General features: G+C 43.7%; 1 long non-coding RNA gene across 4 annotated transcripts in view; it reads right to left on the reverse strand.

Annotated features, from left to right (window-relative positions):
* The window catches only part of LOC122563594 (uncharacterized), a 110,194-nt gene that overhangs the window by 68,068 nt on the left and 20,138 nt on the right, over positions 1-21,988 (reverse strand). For 3 of the 4 annotated variants that reach the window (XR_006315662.2, XR_006315663.2, XR_015752207.1), the window contains exon 2: positions 13,016-13,122. This is a non-coding gene — a long non-coding RNA (uncharacterized LOC122563594). Of the gene's footprint in view, positions 1-13,015; positions 13,123-13,219; positions 13,394-21,988 lie in introns of those variants that run through there. The other variant, XR_015752206.1, reaches the window with a different exon arrangement.

A 21,988-nucleotide genomic window follows, 5' to 3' on the forward strand; every position in this document is an offset into this window, starting at 1 on the left:
TGAGTTTCTGAGACCTAGGTAGATCTACTATAAATCCCTTTTCCTGCTTATTTTCATTCATGGCCCAATAGATAGCACTTTCGCTTCTGAGTCAAACGTTTGTGGGTTGACAATTAAACTCCCAGGAATTAAGCACAAAATCCAAACAGACACTGACAGTACCTTTCCAAGATAGCACTGCACGCTCAGAGGTGCCATCTTTTGGATAAGATATTAACCTGAAGCCATGTCAGCCCCATTGGATGTAAAAGATCAGATTGCATTTTTTTGAAGGGGAATTGGAGAGTTCTACCTGCTGTCCTGATCAATATTTATCCCTCAACTAATATCACTAAACAGATTATTTATTCATTATTTCATTGCTGCTTGTAGGACATAGCTATGCACAAATTGGCAGACATATTTTGCATATTACATAGCAGCTATATTTCAAGAGTATTTAATTGTCTATAAAGTACTTCGGGGTGTTCTGTGATCGCAAAAGATGCTGAGTTAATGCAACTGCTTAATATTTCAAGACAAATCTTGATGTTCCAAATTAGGATTAATCTGTTATTTAAACATTGAGAACAGGAATTTCCAAACACATTTAAAAGAGGAGAAACAAATAAATGTGAGAAGGATGCAGAAACACAATTCAGAACATTTCTCAGAGTAAGAGCCGCAAATGAATTTAGGGTTGTGAATTGGTAATCCCTGCTTGGGTCTGTTTTTTATATAGAAGTATGTTTTTTTTCTCTGAAACATAACCAATACATGAATTAGCTGCATTTTGTAGACTGCAAAATTACACAGAAATTGTAACCAAAACAGGTATTTAAACAATCAGTCTTTTTCAAGTTTTATGCCTGATCCTGCAGGAAAAGAAGATGGTTGATTCTGTTGATGGTTCCTGAGCAGTCTGCTAAAATTATTTGGCAGAATGCCTCATGGTCAGAAGTTACAAGCAGGCACCAAGATGTAGTTTGGTTGAGAAATATCCTTCACTTAGATCTTCTGACATCCCCAGAATCTCGCCCCCTCCACACGTTGTCTTCAATGAGCTGTGATGTGTTGTCTACCTCCTTAAGGAATCTGACCTTGCAAAGAAGGTCTGGAGAAAAATGAAACCATTTATGTTGAGGTTCAACCTGCACAGCTCTGTAACATAGGATTCTGTGCTATACAGGCTGTTCTCATGTACACATACAAAACAAACATTAACTGTGTCTGGAGGACCATCAACTTGGTAAAAGACACTCTTTGATCTACCTAATACTTGCTGATCTTTCAGTGCAAAGAGTTGCAGATTGGCACATTCTAAGTTTCAAGATGATGTAAAGTTTGGAGCAGCCACCACATAAGTGCAATGAGGAAAGGTTGCTGTGTAATGCTTTACAATCACAGTACAGCAAGAGGCTGAAACCTGCAGAAATCGTTGGTGTGTGTGTCTTATAAATAATGCATAAAGTGACAATTAAAGCATTGTAATTGTTTTGAGGGATCTCAGATTGAACATGAAGTATAGAGAAAAAAGTATTTCTATTGTACTTTCTGGAATTTATAACTTGAATTGTTTTACCTTTGGGCTGTCTTCCTGATATAAAATATATTTTGTAAATATTAAGACCATTACAATTGTATTGAGTGGAACATGCCATAAAGAGATAAGTTAAATTTTATTGCAAGTTCCGTAATATTCAATTCAAAATGTTTTGTAACATATGTTAACAATTATATGAATAAAGCATATTTTAGCAGAAATAAACTTTCATATATCCTGATATCCTGATTGCATTTGCGAACACTGTCCCTGGAACCCCTTTATTGTATTTTACTTAACTACCTATCTATCCCAAAACTATATCACAGTACAGGCTGGAGTTTCCCATGGTCTCCCTTTTACTTCCCTGCTTAACTTTGCCAGAAATGCCATAAAGACCCACCAAATGACCAACAATTCTCCATGATACTTGTTACATTATAAGTTAAATTGAAGTATCAGGAGTAAAAGTAGAAGAAGCTCCAAGGAATCTCATACGCATCTTCTCTGCTTCATTCATTGATTAACATCCTCCTACTTTCTTTCCTAAATCAGTCAAGTTCAAATTTAGTGTCTCCTACTTGAGATCCCTCAATCACATATTATTTGTCTAAAATCTTGCTTCCCTTCACAGTTGTAGACAGCGCTCTAAATTCATCCTGCAATCTCCTCTGTTCTAATTATTGGTAAAAAGAAGTGCTTGATTAAACAATAAAAACTTAAAATAGTTCCATCTCAAAGCAATTGATCACATAATGCAATGAAAACATTATCAGAGAGGGAGAGACTAAATATACAAAAACAGAAAAGTAAGAGATTCTAGAGGTCTTAAATGGAAAGGAATAAGTAAAATGAGTGTTAGTCCTTTAGAACATGAGTCTCGGGAATTAATAATGGGGAAAAAAGAAAATGATATGTGAATTAAACAAGTATTTTCCAACTGTCTTCATTGTAGAGGATAGAAATAACTTCTCAGAAATAATTTTAATCAAGAAGTGAAAGAGAGGGAGGAATCGAAAACAATTACAATCACCACAGAAAGTGTATTAAAAAAATGAGAACAAAAAGCTGACAAGTTCCAAGGTTCTGATGGATTCAGGCTTGGGTCTTATAAACTAGATTCCCTCTAACCGATCCTGCTGCTACACCACAGATCTCTGAGATCCATGTGGGGCACTTCGGAACCAGAAGAGGATGTCTCGACACACCACATGACATGCACAGACACATTGAACAGTTGCGCAGTCACATTGCCTAGAGGTAACATTGCTTATAAGAAGTGGCTGGTGAGATGATAGATTAAGTTCTCCAGAATTCCCTAGATTCAGAAAAGGACCCACTAGAAAAGAGTGAATGTCACTCATCTATTCAAGAAAGAAAGGAATCAGAAAGCAGGGAACCATGCTCTGGTTAGCCTAATATCTGTCATACAGAAAATAGCAGAATCTATTACATCGGAGGTTTTTGTAGGGCACTTAGAAAATCACAACATTATCAGTCAGAATCTATATGGTTTTATGGAAGGAAAATCATATTTAACTAATTTTTAAAATTTTTTAGACAAAAGAAAATTTGTGGATGTGAAAAGTATTTTTAATCAACTTGTTCAGAGATATTATAACACAACTCTATAACATGTGGGACTTGATCTCAGGTCTCCTGGCTCAGAAATAGGGACACTACCACTGTGTCATAACTAGCTTTCCAGTAGCCATTTGACAAGATGCCTCATCTAAGATTACTGTATAATAGAGAAATTCAAGACATTGGAATAGCATATTAGCATCCTTACAGGTACATTTAAGTGCAGTGAAGGTTTACCACGCTGATTCCAGGGATGGTGAGACTGACACGAGACAAATTTTGACTAGGTTAGGTTTGTTTTCGCTGAAGTTCAGATGAATGGGGGAAAATCTCATAGAGATTTATAAAATTCCAACATTACTAAACAGGGTAGATGCAGGGAGGATATACCCGATGGTGGGTGTGTCCACAACCAGTGGTTAAAGTCTGAGGATTCGGGGTAGATCATTTAGGACATAGATGAAGAGACATTTCTTCACCCAAAGAGTGGTGAACCTGTGGAATTCATTACCACAGGAGGTAGTTGATGCCAAAACATTGAATGTATTTAAGAGGCAGCTAGGTATAGCAGTTGGGGTGAAAGGGCTCAAAGGCCATGGGAAGAAAGTAGGATTAGGCTATTGAGTTAGACACGAGCTGAAAATGTGTTGCTGGAAAAGCGCAGCAGGTCAGGCAGCATCCAGGGAACAGGAGAATCGACGTTTCGGGCATAAGCCCTTCTTCAGGAAGGGCTTATGCCCGAAACGTCGATTCTCCTGTTCCCTGGATGCTGCCTGACCTGCTGCGCTTTTCCAGCAACACATTTTCAGCTCTGATCTCCAGCATCTGCAGACATCACTTTCTCCTTTATTGAGTTAGACAATCAACCATGATCATGATAAATTATGGAGCAGGCTCAAAGGGCCGAATGGCCTCCTCCTTTACCGATCCTCTATGTTTCTATGCTTCAGATAAGCAAACTGTGACTATTGGAGTGTAAAAGGGATTAGTGCTGAGATCTTAAATATTTCTGATTTATATCAATTATTTGACAGAGACCAGATGTTTGGGTGCGAACTTACTGATGACAAAGAGATGTAGGAAAGTTGGGAAAAGGACACAAGGAGACTGCAGATGAACATTGACAGTTAAGCGAGTGGGTGAACATTTAACAAATGTGTAATTTGGAAAACTGAATTAATCTACCGTTTCAGGATGAATTGAAGAGTAGCATTTTATTTAAATGGAGAGAAATTATTGAACTCTGGGGTTCAGCAGGATTTTGGTGCTCTAGTACATGAATCACAACAGTTGGTTATACTCCCTCTAGAATTTATTTTCAGTGCACGGACCTCCAACATCTGTGCACTGCAACACTTTCTGGTGTATGCAGAATCTCAGAGAGACTGTGTGGCTGGGCAACTTACAAAGAATGCAGGTTCAGAAAGTGACTGGGAAAGCAAATGTAATGTTGTCATGTAAGGCAAAGGTAATAGAATATAAAAGTAGGGATGTGTTGCTACATTTCCATGGTGTGTTGGTGAAGCTACACATGACAAAATGTGCTCAATTTCTATACCTTATTCAAGAAAGAATGTAAGTGCATTAGAAGCAGTTCAGAGAAGATTCACTCAACTGAGTGGGGGTTTGGGTGGGGGCATGCTGTGGACTGTCAAAGTCATTTGGCAGATGCCTCACCACAAGAACCTTTCAGCAAGCACCAAGACATACCTTAGACAGTGATGAGAAGGGCACGGCATGCTGCCCTCGAAGCAACTGTTGGGGGGGGGGGAAATAAAATGGAGGCTAGGGGGTGGGTGAGGTTACAGACTGTCACACATCTTCTACTTGAAAATATCTTTGCAAAGGAAATCTGGAAAAAGATGTAGTAGTTTTTGTCAAGGTTCATCCTGAGCAGTAAGAAATGTAAAAACTGTACAGAATTGAAGTGCTGTAGACTATATATGTATACAAATATTTTTTAAAAGCAAAATATATTTTTGAAATAAAAAAGGAAATTACTTTATGAGTGAAGGTTGGCTGAGTGCAGGCTGAAGCTGTAACCATTGGAGTTTTGGAAATGAGAGGTAATTTTATAAAGCACATACAATGCAGAAGGGACTCAACAGGGTGGATAATAAAAGGATGTTTCTTCATGTGGCAGGGACTAGAACTAGAGGATGTAGCTAAAAACTAAGTAGTCATTCAGTTAAGACAGAGTTGGGGAGATTTTTTTTCTTCAGGACAGTCAAGCCCTCTTCCCTGGTAGAGGCAGGATCATTGAACATTCTTAAGGCAGACGTAGATAGATTCTTGACTACTAAGGGAGGCAAAGGTTATTGGGGGTCGGTCAGAATGTTGAGTTGAGGCCACAGGCAGAAAAACCATGGTTTTATTAAACAGCGGAGCAGGCATCAAGTGGCCAAATGGTCTACTTCTCTTCCTAATATGTATATTCACATTCAACATTGTGACCCCACTTATTCATTTCATTCTCGATGTTTTAGATGAGAATCCTTTTGAATTGTTCCTCAGTTTCGTGCTCATCTTCCCTAACAGTGCAATATCCCTGTTTTCTGAATCAATGCAGAGCTGAAAATGTGTTGCTGGAAAAGCGCAGCAGGTCAGGCAGAGTCTGGGATGAGACAACTAATGTCAAGAAGGATTGTGTTTTGAGATTGTACATATGGATTTGAAAACTCCTGATCGACAAAAATGCATTTGGAAAACAGCCTTCACAATTTGAGGTTTGGCCACCGGATGGATGGATGCTGATATAGGTGAGGACACAGAGTCAATCAAGATGCCTTGCCCAAGGTGAATAGGCTACCAACAGTGAATATCTCAACTCCCACAATAAAGAATAGCCTCTTGGGAGAGATGTCAAAGATCAGCCATTAGCTGTGCAACTGTGCCTGCTGTAAGAGAAAATCACCTCCAGAGTATCAGTGAAAATGGAGCAAAGAAAATTGGCACACAAAATATTGGCCTCCCTTTCAGATGCAAAAATTAATATAATCCCACGGGGTTCAAATGGCTGATTAGCACAGCCAACGTAGATCAGCTACAGCAGAGGGAAGCAGAGACAAAGGCAGCGACATAGAAAATGGCAAATGGACAGACCAGGCCGACAGAAGGAATCAAAAAGACTGAAGACAGGCACACAAGTAGACAGGACGAGAGCAAGAGAGAAGCCAAAATGTGTGGCAAGGAAAGAGATGTAATAAAAACCGAGAGAGAGAAAGAAAGGTACCATCACTTGCTGTGTATTATGAGCTGTTAATTGTTTGTACACAAATGGCAAGATGGAAAGAGAGGGACCAGGACAGGGGCTTGTTACATTCTCATTAAACAAAACCTGGTTAATAAAGAGCTGCCGAGATTCCCAGCAGAGTCTGTCTCCTGCCAGCCTCTCTGAGTGTGCCTTGAATACACAACGAGGCAGCTCGGTTAGCCCGAGTCAACTGTACCCAAGGCCCCGGCCCTGGCTTTCTCTCTTTCCCCACCTTCGTGAGCGCGGTCACCAAAAGATCAAGGTGTGTGTGGAGGATTGGAGCGGGGTGGGGGAGATAGCTACTCAGGGGAGGAAAGGGGAGTCTCTGGAGACAGCTTGGAGGATGTAAAAGCCTGAGTCAAACTCCCAGAAGCGGGGGGAAGATCGGGTAGAGAGGTCAGAGAACACAGCCAAGTAGCTCACTCTGAATGTCAATTCACACATTAAAGATAGACAAGGAAATGGAGGACAGTCACATCTCACGGGAGTGAACCTCGCCAGAAAGGAAAACGACAAGACCAAAAAAAAATTAGGAAGAAATAAAAACTACCAGTGGCGTTTGTTTCTGCTGCAGTATATTAAGCCCTGTTCCCCGATGCTCGTCAATGACAACATTAAGATGATGTGGAGATGCCGGTGTTGGACTGGGGTGGACAAAGTTAGAAATCACACACCACCACCTGATTACAACACCGCCTAACCACCTGATGAAGGAGCAACGCTCCGAAAGCTAGTGCTTCCAAATAAACCTGTTATTGTGTAATTTTTAACATTAAAATGCTTTGAAAATCCCTCTCTCCCAGTTCAAGGTCACTTATCCCAATTACACCTTCCGAGCGCGATCCATTCCTTCTCAGTAACATGAGAAACTCCAATCCTCTTTTAACATGTTTGCACTTTTGTCCTAATTGGAGCAATGGCTCCTTTAAGGAAGCTTCCAAGGATTTTTTTTAAAATCGAACTCCGGACCAATTATCGGTTCAGTTGCCGGGATCAGCGGCCAATCGGGGAACAGTTGTTGGGCAGATTTCAACCTCTGATTCGAAGGCCAGGCTAATTAATCAACGATTAAGTTGTTTCTTGCTGCCGGCTCCTGAAGCTTTACTGCAGCGCCAGACATTACTGGCACTGAGAGACACCAAACCGCCCCTTCCAGCCAGTCTCTGCACCACAGCTCGCTATACGAGCTTCTCACTTATGCTACAGCTTGCAGTTTAACATAGCTTACTTAACAACAGAAAACGACTTGCAGTTATCATGCTCCTTTTCTGACTGGAGACTCTCCAAAGTTGAGTCAGGGCCAGCAGAAAGAAAGGCTTTTATACATTGACCCTGGGAAATCAATCTAGGAGAAAGTGAGGACTGCAGATGCTGGAGATCAGAGCTGAAAATGTGTTGCTGGAAAAGCGCAGCAGGTCAGGCAGCATCAAAGGAGCAGGAGAATCGACGTTTCGGGGATGAGCCCTTCTTCAGGAATCAATCCCAAGACTACCGTCGCACTTCCTCTGGGTGCAGTTCAACTATCTTCAGCTGCTTCATCAATGGCCTTCCCTACATCACCTTCATAAGGTCAAAGTTAAAAATCACAACACCAGGTTATAGTCCAGCTAGTGCTTCCAATTAAACCTGTTGGACTATAACCCTGGTATTGTGTGATTTTTAACTTTGTACACCCCACTCCAACACCAGCATCGCCAATTCATAAGGTCAGATTTACTGATGATTGCAATGTTCAGTGCCATCTATAAGTCTTCAGGGAGTAAAGCAGTCTGTTATACTCAGGCTTGGGCTGATAAGTAGCACGTAACAAACATGCCACGTAAGTACCAGGCAATGACCACCTCCAAGTAGAGTTTTTTTAAAAATCATATCCACTCGACATTCAAAGGTATTAGGAGAAAGTGAGGACTGCAGATGCTGGGGATCAGAGCTTAAAAATGTGTTGCTGGAAAAGTGCAGCAGGTCAGGCAGCAGCAAAGGAGAAGGAGAATCGACATTTCGGGCATAAGGCCTTCTTCAGGAGTGAGGAGGGTGTGCCAAGCAGGCTAAGATAAAAGGTAGGGAGGAGGGACTTGGGGGAGGGGCATTGGGAATGCAATAGGTGGAAGGAGGTTAAGGTGAGGATGATAGGCCAGAGAGGGGGTGGGGGCGGTGAGGTCGGGAAGAAGATTGCAGGTCAAGAAGGCAGTGCTGAGTCTGAGGGTTGGGACTGAGAAAAGGTGAGGGGAGGGGAAATGAGGAAGCTGAAGAAATCTGTATTAATCCCTTGTGGTTGGAGGGTTCCTAGGTGGAAGATGAGTTGCTCTTCCTCCAGGCATCGTGTTGCCCACCGTCCACCTCCTCCATGATTTTTGCTTCCCCAGCCCCCAACGCCTTATCTTCACCATGGACATCCAGTCACTATACACCTCCATCCCCCATCACAAAGGCCTCAAAGCCCTCCACTTCTTCCTTTCCCGCCGAACCAACCAGTACCCTTCCACTGACACTCTCCTTTGACTGACTGAACTGGTCCTCACTCTTAACCACTTCTCCTTCCAATTCTCCCACTTCCTCCAAACCAAAGGAGTAGCCATGGGCACCTGCGTAGGCCCTAGCTATGCCTGCCTCTTCGTTGGATATGTGGAACAGTCCATCTTCCGCAGCTACACTGGCACCACCCCCCACCTTTTCCTCTGCTACATTGATGCTGTATTGGCGCTACCTCGTGCTCCCACAGGTTGAACAGTTCATTCACTTTACTAACACCTTCCACCCCGACCTCAAATTTACCTGGACCGTCTCAGACTCCTCCCTCCCCTTCCTAGACCTCTCCATCTCTATCTCGGATGACCGACTCAACACGGACGTATACTATAAACCAACTGACTCCCACAGCTACCTAGATTACACCTCTTCTCACCCTGCCCCCTGTAAAAACGCCATCCCATATTCCCAATTCCTTCGCCTTCGCCGCATCTGCTCCCAGGAGGACCAATTCCAATATCGAACAACCCAGATGGCCACCTCCTTCAAAGACCGCAATTTCCCCTCAGACGTGGTTGACGATGCCATCCACCGCATCTCCTCCACTTCCCACTCCTCTGCCCTTGAACCCCGCCCCTCCAATCACCACCAGGACAGAACCCCACTAGTCCTCACCTACCACCCCACCAACCTCTAGATACATCGGATCATCCTTCGTCATTTCCGCCACCTCAAAACGGACCCCACCACCAAGGATATGTTTCCCTCCCCACCCCTATCAGCGTTCCGGAAAGACCACGTTCTCCGCGACTCACTTGTCAGATCCACACCCCCCACCAACCCAACCTCCACTCCCGGCACCTTCCCCTGCAACCGCAAGAAATGCAAAACTTGCGCCCACACCTTCCCCCGTCACTTCCCTCCAAGGCCCCAAGGGATCCTTCAATATCCATCAGAAATTCACCTGCACCTCCACACACATCATTTACTGCATACACTGTACCCAATGTAGCCTCCTATACATTGGGGAGACAGGCCGCCTACTTGCGGAATGTTTCAGAGAACACCTCTGGGACACCCGCACCAACCAACCCAAGCACCCCATGGCTGAACACTTTAATTCCCCCTCCCACTCCGCCAAGGACATGCAGGTCCTTGGCCTCCTCCATCGCCAGACCATGGCAACACGATGCTTGGAGGAAGAGCGACTCATCTTCCACCTAGGAACCCTCCAACCACAAGGGATGAATACAGATTTCTCCAGCTTCCGCATTTCCCCTCCCCCCACCTTTTCTCAGTCCCAACCTTCAGACTCAGCACCACCTTCTTGACCTGCAATCTTCTTCCCGACCTCTCCGCCCCCACCCCCTCTCCAGCCTATCACCCTCACCTTAACCTCCTTCCACCTATTGCATTCCCAATGCCCCTCCCCCAATCCCTCCTCCCTATCTTAGCCTGCTTGGCACACCCTCCTCATTCCTGAAGAAGGGCTTATGCCCAAAACGTTGATTCCCATTCAAAGGTATTAGCATCATTTAAACTCCCATTATCAACACTCTAAATGTTACTGTAGACCAGGAACCGAACCGAACCAGCCACATAAATACTGTAGTGAGGAGAGAACATTAGAGGCTGGGAATTCTATTCTGAGTAATTTGCATTTAAACTCTTCAAACCCTGTCCACCAGTCATAAGGCAAAAATTATGAATGTGATAGAATACTTGCCTGGATGGGTGCAGCTCCAACAACACTTAGGAAACTACACCATTCAGGACAAAGTAGTCCACTTAATTGGCACATAGCCACCAGCATAACCATTCACTTCCACTGGCAATAGTGTGTATCACCTCGAAGGAGCATTGCATTTTAGGAAGGATGTGAAGGCTTGAGAGATGATGCCAAAAAAAAATCATGAAATAAGATTCCAGGGATTACACCGTAAGAAATAGGAACAGGGGTAGAGTGCTCAGCCGCTCAACAACATCGTGGCTGAGGGACTTGCAATATGTGGATCGATTGGAAAAGAGAATGTTAAAGGGAGATGTGATGAAAAGGTTCAAAATCATGAGTGGAATGGGCAGGGTAGATTGTTTCCATTTGTGGAAGAGTCGAAAGCCAAAGGACACGGATATGAAATAATGGGCAAAAGAACCAAGACAACAGGAGAAGCAACTTTCCTTTTCCGCAAACAATGTTTCGGATCCAGGGTCAGGTCTTGCCGCAAGGGATGTTGGCTTTCCAAGGAGAGTTGGCCAAGTGTCGGAGGACAAAAGAAATGTCGCGGGGCTGTAGGGAAAAGGCCAGGGAATGGTTGCGGCTAAGTTTGTTTTACAGAGTCTACTGAGACCCAACGGGCCGTGTCGTTCTCCTGTGCTGCAAGCATTCTATGAATCTATTCCAGGAACAGAACACCTCATCGTTTTACAGACATCGACTCCAAGCAGTCATTCTGCAAGCTGATGTTGGGGAGGGCTTGGGAATATTCTCTGGAATAAATCACTCAGAAACAAATGAATCAATTAGTTGCAAACTGTGTCCGGCTGCTTACATTTATAACTATCTTTTTTTTTAAATGGCCCAGTGTTCTTCGAATTTCACATAGTAATTCCCCCCATTCCCGCCTCACTCCCAGGAGAGGCCCATGTTAATGTGGAGCTGAGGGACCGGGCAGAATCAGGGTTAGTGAGCGTGCTGCTGGTCAATTGTCCACCACACAATGCAGAGTGAGGAGTTGAGAGTTAGCCCATGTCCCAACTTAATATCACCACTATGCTTCCCGCTCTTTCTCACACGGCAATCCTGTCTGTGCATCTGGCTGTGTGTATGTGTTCCTCTTGGTGTATGTGTCTGTGCGTCTGTCTGTGCGTGTGGCTATGTGCATGTGGTTTGTCTCCGTGTCTGTATGTGCCTGCGGATCTCCCTTTGTGTGTGTGTGTCTGTCTCTGCGTTTGTATGTTTTTTTCTCTCTGTCCAGTTTGCCTGTCTATATGTACATGTCTTTGTGTGCCTCTATCTGTCGCTGTGTGTATGCCTATTTGTGTCTCTGCATTGTTCTGTCTGCCTCTGCCTGTCTGTATCTGTATACTTGTCTCGAGATGAATGTTTGTGTGTCTCTTTGTCTTTGTGTCTGTATATCTGTTAGTCTGTGTGTATGTCCGTGTGTCTCTGTGTATCTTTATGTGCCTGTGTTTTTACCTGGGTATATGTGTGTGTGGATTTGTGGTGATGACAGCACCGTGATGCCCCCCGAGAGCGAACAGTCCGCCCAGACCCACCAGAATAGTATTGCGGGATACAGAATGGCCGCACACCGCAGGCACTGCAGGACTGCGAATCTCTGAAAGTGTACCCCAACGGAAAAAAAAAGCTTATGGGATGTGGATGGGGATGGGGTGGGTGTGTGTGTGTGCAAGAACGGAGGGTGGGGATGAAGGGAGTGAAGGGGGGGAGGTGAGAAGGACGGGTTATTAACAGGGCAGGAAGATGTCACGATAATAACCAAGCGTCCCCCGCAACCCGAGGGTGCCTGGCACAGGGCACCTTCAGCGGACGCTGTGTAAGGACAGGGCAGTTGGTGGTCGTGGGTCTGACGGGGGAGATGCCGCATTGCTGCTGAGAACAACACCCCCACCCCCCACCACACAATCTCCCCAATCCCCTACTCACACAGCCTGAAATAAATAATCAATCTTTTAAATGCAAATTGAAGAGAATAATTAAACAGTCCACAAGTAACACAGCTCAATTTGTAGCTCGGTTCAGAGCAAGCCTGGCGTATATTAGACATGAGAGCAGCCTTCACTGGGCTGGGCTGCAGGGAGCAGAGAGAGAGAGAGAGAAAACAATTAGCCGGGCGCAAGGACAGCTCAAGCAGAATTTTAATTTGCTTAAATATTTACAGTAATTTAGCAACACATCGAGTCAGAAGCTGTGAAGCTGCCATTTGGCTCCCCCACTTCCCCTCCCCCAATTCCCCACAGGCCCCTCGAATCGCTTCGCTGCCTTTTCGGGGCTGCTGCTGGAGGCAAGTAATTTAACATTGAGAGGCGGGGGAGGAGGACTGAAGCAGGGGAGGGGGGTGGGGAGAGGAATAGGAGATCATTTTCATTCTTTTGTATCTCTGGTGCGTGCTAATTACGAAACAGTAATTAGGGAGCGTAATGAGAAACTGGCACCTTCATTACCATACCTTGTGTCAGGGTCGCCCGATTGTCCCAAAAGGCATTCGCTACCTCCTTGTTGATCTGCTGCGGATCATTCATATTTCTTCCCCTGTTTCAGTCGGGCCAGTCATTCCTAGCAAAGAATAGACAGTGTCCCACAATGAGCACACACACAAGAAAAAAAAATAAATCGGGTGTGTTGTTGAAGACTGTTAATAAAACGTACACACTTTTTTTTTGTCTCATGCAACCCTGTGTGTGCAAACCCATATTGGTTGCTGCTCGCGGATTTCACTGACTAGCTCCGGAGAGAGCCCCCAAGGCTATACTTTATTGCTGTTTCACAATGCATCTGCTTTGCTCTTTGACACTCGGAACCGCCACTAGGGAATAGTTGTTTGGGAAGAGTTTTTTTTATATAGAAAAGAACAATGCATTTCTGCTACACACACGACTGCCAGCGGTACTGCGTCCTTGCCACAGCAATCAAGGTTAACTTTAGTTACATGAATAGGCACAAAGCCGGGGGAGACAGAGAGAAGATGGGGTAATGGAAGAGGGAGAGAGAGAGAGTGAGAGAGAGAGAGGGAGAAAGAACCCCCGAGAAAGGGGAGATGGAAAGAACAAGAGAAAAGGAGAGAGGCGGGACAGAGAGTGAGGAGGACAAAGAGACCAGGATACAGAAAGCAAATAGGAGTAAAGGGGCCGAGGAATGAGAGCAAATTTGGCCACGGGAATTGTTTGAAGCGGATTCACTGAGTTTCAAGTCAGCAGGAAATGGTCCAAATCAGTTGTGTGGCGAGAGTGTCAGAAATTAGCCGCGTTAATTCTGTCACTCTCCATGCTGGGGTTTTAACACAAAGGTTGGCGATGTCGCCTTCCCTTTTATATCCTTCCTTGAAAATAACCAGATGCGTGCGGCTTCACAGACCCTCCATTTCTGGCTCGGCCTCTGCACACTCCTGCCTTTGTGCTGTCAGATTGTCCCAGGTCCAGCCTGAGGTAACCTTGAACTTTCTCTGACTTGTTCTGATCTTGGGAAGCTCAGGCCTATTGGCTTCAAGCTCAATCCCACTGCCTTGTATTCCATGCCCTCAGCATTATTTTAGGAAGGATCAGCTTTTATTTCAAACCTCAATTTAAAGATCCCATCTCTGACCCCCCCCCCAAAAAAAAACTCATCTATGTAATCTCATCGGAAGAAGGGCTTATGCCCGAAACGTCGATTCTCCTGTTCCCTGGATGCTGCCTGACCTGCTGCGCTTTTCCAGCAACACATTTTCATCTATGTAATCTCATCCACCATCGTTACCACACTCCAATCTCTCCTTTCCTTTGAATGTAGCCCTTTCAGGACCATAGCTTCCAATATTCATCCCACTGTTGGCGACAGCCCTTCAGTCCCCTGAGACCTGGCCATTGTGTATTCTCTTTCATTTTTCCACTACTCTTTGTTTAAAATCATCAAGGAAGTTCCTCTACTATGCCAAGGCCTTTGCTTAATCCCAATCTTACACTTTACATTAAAAACACAATAAAAATCTAAGCTGTAATCGTTGTTTTAAGAGTCACCCACACAAAGAATGGAATAGCAACTGTTCAAACCGATTTCACATAATAATCTGCCACCCCTTTGTCTAGGCCAGACCTAATCTCAGCTCCAAAGACTCTCCTTCTCCATTCAATGAAACTGAACTCATTCAAAACCAAGGTGCCCATATTTCAATTTGCACCAAGTCCAGTTTGATCATTGCCCACTGACCTAAACTGGTTCCTTGTCCAGCGACTGCCCCCATTTTACAATTCTCCAGGGATGTCTTGCTGCAACTGTACAGGGTCTTAGAATCTTAGAATCCCTACAGTGTAGAAATAGGCCCTTTGGCCCAACAAGTCCACACCAACCTCCATATAGTAACTCAACCAGACCCATTCCCCTACCCTATTGGTCTACATTTACCCGTGACTAATGCACCTAGCCTACACATCCCTGAATATTATGAGCAATTTTAGCGTGGTCAATTCACTTAACATGTGGCAGGAAACTGGAGCACCCCAGAGGAAACCCATGCAGACGTGGAGAATGTGCAAACTCCACACAGACAGTCACCCAAGGCTGGAATTGAACTCAGGTCCCTAGCACTGTGAGGCAGCAGCACTAACCACTGAGCCACCATGCTGCCTTGGTGAGGCCACACCTGCATTATTGTGTGCAATGTGGTCTCTATACCTGAGGAACTATGCTCATGCTACACAGGAAGTGCATCCAGTGTTTTCCAGACTGATTCCTGGGATGGCAGAACTGATGTGTGAAGAGAGGGTGAATCCATTAGGATTATGTTTGCTGGATTACAGAAGAGTGAGGGGGGAATCTCACAAAAACCTATAAAATTCAAACACGATTTGCTAGGGTGAAGGCAGGAAAGACATTTCCAATGGTGGGAGAATCCAGACTAGGAGTCCCAGACTAAGGAAACAGGCTAGGCTGTTTAGGACTGAGATGAGGAGAAATTTCTTCAACCAGAGAGTGGTGAGCCTGTGTAATTCATTACCACAGAAAGCAGTTGAGGCAAAAATATTGTGCGATTTTAAGAAGGTGTGGGGTATAATACTTGGGGTTAACAGATCAAAGGATATGGGGGGAAACTGGGCACAGCTGGATGATCAGCCTTGGTCATGATGAATGGTGAAGCAGACTTAGAGTCATGGAGATGTACAGCGTGGAAACAGACCCTTCGATTTAATTCGTCCATGCTGACCAGATATCCTAGCCTAATCTAGTCCCATTTGCCAGCACTTTGCCCCTATCCCTCTAAACCCTTCCTATTCATATACCCATCAGATGCCTTTTAAATATTGTAAACGTTGAAGGGTTAAGTGGCCTACTCCTGCTCCTATGTTCTGTATTTCCATAATGTCTCTTCCAATTCCTCCATTAGCACCATCTACCATCCACCTCCTCCCCACTCCATTTCTGTAATGTCCTCCAAACCAATATCCTACTCAGATCTCTACACTCCTCCTATTCTGGCATCTCACCTCTGTTTGCACTGTTACTGCGGTCTCTATTGGATCTTGCAGGTCCATAAAGTGGTACAAATATCAACAAACATTATTAAGACAGACAAACAAGAACTATTTTTTTGAAGAAATATCTTAGAGGAAAAGAGAGAGGCAAAGAGGTGAAGAGTTTGGAAAAGAAATCTAGAGCTTGCGGCCTAGTCAATGGCTAGGAAATGCTCCAAAACATTTCACATTACAAGGACGCTATATAAATGCATTTTACTTATTTGAGGAAACCAATTATACTGCTTTTGGACACTTTAATATAGGCAAGGATCTTCCAAAAAGAGGACGTTCAAGAACTTACCACACTGCCCACTCATCCTGCTCCCTTATCAGAAATGATCACTTGTATTGGTGTAAGAGAAAGTTCAACACATCCTTTGTCAAAGTATCATTGCTCATGGATCATGGGCGCGTGTTGGAAGTCCAAAAGAAAGAACCCTAGCGAGTGGAGAATACCTAAAGACCCAGTGACGAGTCTGGGATATTTCCTACGCTGTCCGTTCTCCTGGCTTGGAACTGCAAACATCTCAAACCGCTCTGCACAAAGACAGTGACTAATACTAGACAGCCAAGCACGATAGTTATCTTCAACCAGCAACATTCAACTTCCATGTCACACCGAATGGGGATCCGCTCCACTTTGAGGCACCAGGTTGTTGGTTCAGATCTCATTCCAGAGGCGTGGGCACACAATGCAGGCTCCCAACCCTGAGAGGGCTGCACTGTCAAAGGCGCTGCTTTTGAGATGAGACCTTTACTCAAACCTGTCCTTTCAGATCTCTCGACACAATTTTGATAAAGAGCAGGCGAGTTCTCCCTGATGACCTAATCGATACATAAATCTCTTTACAAAATCATCACTTTTCTCAAAATAAGATCATTATCGCATTGCAGTCTGTGGAAATGTGCTGGGTGCACAATAACTGTTACGTTTCTTATTTGTAGTAGCAGTGGATGCAGTCAAATATATACTCCGTTGACTGTAAAGTGCTTTAAGATGTCACAAAGTTGCGACAGACCTCGTACACTGCACTAATCCGAAATGACGAACAGTCAATCGCTTTGAGGAAAATGGGAAAGAGAATATTAAACAATCACATTAGACATACCCCATCATTAAAATCATGCTGGCTAGGTACCAGTTAAAACCGTGCTTTAAAAATATAAATATATGATTTCGTTTTGAGTTGATTTTATTGACCTGGCGGAATACAAAATGTAAGTAGGCGGTAAATCACACTCAACATCTCAAGGTTGATTAAAGTGACATCACCCAGATTTTAGATAAGAGTTTCAAAGCCAAGTGCTTGGAAATTGCAGTGCCTGATCCCGGGAACAGCACAAGTGGCTTGCATTAAAAACGATTCAGAGTGTGTACGCAGCAGGAGGTGATCTCCAGCTCCTGTAACCGTTCTAAAAGGCGACGGAATAGCTCTGTGATCATTTATTTAACGAGCGTTTTCTTCACAGTTAGTGATGTTTCAGAATTGGAAGCTTCATTCAGGCAGGGTCACTCACTGTCTCTTTGGTTCCCTTTGGTTTAAATACTTTTAACTGTCCTTTTTTACGACTGATACAACTTGGCGTGATTTTGCCTCAGATTGGTATTTTTAAATTTGTCGAATGTCCCAAGATGGTGCACTGATCAACACTTTATGAAGATGCCAAATCCCATGCTCTGAGCCAGTGTCCTAGTAACTCACCCACAAAATTCCTCATGTCTGAGCCTTCAAATGAACCAACTCTTGTTGTTCTCAATCCCAGCATTCTATACTCACACACACACAGAAACAATACAGGTCACATAGGCCCTTGCTCTAATGCAGACACACTGGTTACCAGTACCATAGTGTAGTAGTTATGCCACTGGTACTAATAATCAATCTAAAACCTAGAGGAATGATCAGAGATTTGAATTTAAATCTCACCACAACAGCTGGGGTATGTAAATTCAATTAATTAAGCAAGTCATGAATTAAAAGTCTCAGCAATAGTGACCATGAAACCACTAGATTGGTTTAAAAACCCATCTGGCTTACCAACGCCCCTTAGGGAAGGAAATCTGCCATCCACATCCAGTCTAGTCAAAATGTGACTCTGGGCCTGCAGCAACGTGGTTGGCTGACGAGTACCCTCTGAAATGGTTGAGCGAACATTCAGTTATAGCAAACTGTTACAGAAAAATATAAGAATAAACCCAAACAGACACAAACAAGGCTCATCCAGGCCTGTCAGCTCTATAAAGTCCTTCTTAATAACGTTTGTAGCCTGACAACAAAATTAGAGAGCAATTGCATACACAGAAACATAACTTTCAACCACTGCACCACCACTGCCTCGATAGCACTACTCCTAACTGAGCTGACAGGGTCCTAAAGGATATATCTGGCAAACTGGTCCTGGAGCAGATTGTGTGAGAACTAACTAAAAGGAAAAACCTGCTGTTCTTGATCACATCAATGTACCAGGTATACCTGTCCATGGCAGTATTGGTAGGAGTTACCAATTCACAGCTCTTGGAGAGACAAAGTCCCATCTTTACACTGAGGAATGAAATCAGAACAAAGGCTATCATTTGACCCATCATATCCATGCTGATTCTGCAACAGCAATTTAACAGTGCCAGTTCCTTGTCCTTTATCATCACCGTGTAAAGTTTTAGTTTTGAGATGCTATTTAATTCCCTTTTGAAAACCATGATGAATCAGCCTCCACTATACTCTCAGGCAGAGCATTTCAGATAAGAACAAGCTGTTACATTAAAAAGCTTTCTCTCATCTAGCTTTTGACCTATTCTCTTTCATCCTATACCAATGTCCTTGATGACTTTTTGTCCAGTGGGAAAAGTTTCTCTTTGTCCACTCTGTCTAAGCTCATCATGATATTGAACATCTCCATCACAATGTCCATACTACAGAGGAAGAAGTGCTGGATGTCTTGAAATGCATAAAGGTGGATAAATCCCCAGGACCTGATCAGGTGTACCTGAGAATTCTGTGGGAAGCTAGGGAAGTGATTGATGGGCCCCTTGCTAGATATTTGTATCATCAATAGTCACAGATGACGTGCCAGAAGACTAGAAGTTGGCTAACATGGTACAACTATTTAAGAAAGGTGGTAAGGATAAACCAGGGAACCATAGACCAGTGAGCCTAATGTCGGTGGTCGACAAGTTGTTGGAGGGAATCCTGAGGGACAGGATGTACATGTATTTGGAAAAGCAAGGACTGATTAGAGATATTCAACATAGCTTTGTGCGTGGGAAATCATGTCTCACAAACTTGATTGAGCTTTTCTGAAGAAGTAACAAAGAGGATTGATGAGGGCAGAGCAGTGGATGTGATCTATATGTAAGGTGTTCGACAAGGTTCTTCATGGGAGACTGGTTAGCAAGGTTAGATCTCATGGAATACAGGGAGAGCTAACTATGTAGATACAGAACTGACTCAAAGGTAGAAGACAGAGGGTGGCGGTGGAGGGTTGTTTTTCAGACTGGAGGCCTGTGACCAGTGGAGTGCCACAAGGACCAGTGCTGAGTCCACTACTTTTCGTCATTTATATAAATGATTTGGATATGAACATAGGAGGTATAGTAAGTAAGTTTGCAGATGACACCAAAATTGAATGTGTCGTGGACAGCGAAGAAGGTTACCTCAGATTACAACAGGATCTTGATCAGATGGGCCAATGGGCTGAAGAGTGGCAGATGGAGTTTAATTTAGATAAATGCGAGGTGCTGCATTTTGGGAAAGCAAATCTTAGCAGGACTTATAGACTTAATGGTAAGATCCTAGGGAATGTTGCTGAACCAAGAGACCTTGCAGTGCAGGTTCATGGTTCCTTGAAAGTAGAGTCGCAGGTAGATAGTATAGTGAAGAAGGCGTTTGGTATGCTTTCCTTTATTGGTCAGATTATTGAGTATAGGAGTTGGGAGGTCATGTACAGGACATTGGCTAGGCCACATGTGGAACATCCATGCTATTTTGTTATCCTTCCTATCAGAACAAAGTTGTGAAACTTGAAAGGGTGCAGAAAAGATTAACAAGGATGTTGCCAGGGTTGGCGGATTTGAGCTATAGGGAGAGGCTGAACAGGCTGGGGCTGTTTTCCCTGGAGCGTCACAGGCTGAAGGGTGACCTTATAGAGGTTTATAAAATCATGAGGGGCATGTATAGGATAAATAGACAAAGTCTTTTCCCTGGGGTGGGGGAGTCCAGAACTAAAAGGTATAGGTTTAGAGTGAGAGGGGAAAGATATAAAAGGGACCTAAGGGGCAACCTTTTCACACAGAGGGTGGTACGTGTATAGAATGAGCTGCCAGAGGAAGTGGTGGAGGCTAGTACAATTGTAACATTTAAAAGGCATCTGGATAGGTATATGAATAGGAAGCATTTACTGGGATATGGGCCATGTGCTGGCAAATCGGACTAGAGTATTTTGGGATATCTGATCGGCATAGATGAGTTGGACTGAAGGGTCTGTTTCCGCACTGTATATCTCTATGACTTTATATTTCCATTTCTTCAAGAAGCACAACCCGAGTTTCTCCATTATGTATTTCTCTGATATCTCTCAAATCATATTTGTAAATCTTTTCTGCATCCTGTCTATAGCCTCCTTACCCCTCCTAAAGTATGAATTGAACATAATACTCCAGTTCAGCCTAAACCAGTATTTTATAAAGGTTTTTCATTGTTGCTTACTTTTATACTCCTGAAAATGTGTTGCTGGAAAAACGCAGCAGGTCAGGCAGCATCCAAGGAGCAGGAGAATTGACGTTTCAGGCATGAGCCCTTCTTCAGGCTTATGCCCGAAACGTCGATTCTCCTGTTCCTTGGATGCTGCCTGACCTGCTGCGTTTTTCCAGCAACACATTTTCAGCTCTGATCTCCAGCATCTGCAGACCTCACTTTCTCCTACTTTTAAACTCCATACTGTTCATAAAGCCCAGGATCCCATATGCCTTTTTGAGCATTTTCTCATTGTACCTTGTCACTTTCAATGATTTGTACACATATATTCCTAGTCCGGTCATTCTTGCACTCTTTTAGAATTACACCTTTTATTTTAAATTGCCTTTCCACATTCTTCCTATCAAAACATGTCACTTCACACTTCTCTGCATTTAATTTCATCAACCATCTGTTGATTTGTTCCATCAATCTGCCTATGCCCTCTTGAAATCCATCACTACCCAGTTAGAACTAGGACTGCTTGCATGCAAAACTACATAAGCAGCAAGAGATAGTCAAGAGCTAGGCAATCCCAGCATTTGCTGCGCCCCTAGCTAAGTTATTCCCATACAGCTACAATATTGGCATCTACCTAGCAATGTGAAAAACTGTCTAGATTTGTTCTATAGACAAATCCAAATAGCCAATTACTGCCCCAACAGTTTACTCTCAAACAAGTGTAACGTGATGGAAGCGGCCAAAAATGGTGATTTTAAATGGTACGACCTTCATTGAATTTCCCACCATCAACACCCTGGGGTTAACTTTGCTATATAAATACTGTGGTTACAGAAACAGGTCAGAAGCTGGGTACCCTGCAGCAAGTAGCTCACCTTCTGTCTCCCCAAAATCTGTTCACCATCTATAAGGCATAAGTCAGGAATGCAATGAAATACTCTCCACTGGCCTGGATAAGTACAACTCTAAGAACACTCAAGAAACTTGACACCACCCAATACAAAAAATCCTGCTTGATTGGCACTATATCTACAAACATTCACTCTCTCTACCATCAATACATAGCAACAAGTCTACATGATACACTGCAGAAATTCACCAAAGTTTCTTAGGCAGCACTTTCCAAACTCACAATTATCACCACCTAAAAGGACAAGGACAACAGACATATGGCAATATAATATCTGTAAGTTCCTCTCCAAGTCACACACCATCCTGATTTGGAAATATATCACCATTTCT

Source organism: Chiloscyllium plagiosum, unplaced genomic scaffold (assembly GCF_037043375.1).
Source record: "Chiloscyllium plagiosum isolate Xiang-an unplaced genomic scaffold, Cpla_swu_hap1 HiC_scaffold_30, whole genome shotgun sequence".
Lineage (NCBI taxonomy): Eukaryota > Metazoa > Chordata > Chondrichthyes > Orectolobiformes > Hemiscylliidae > Chiloscyllium > Chiloscyllium plagiosum.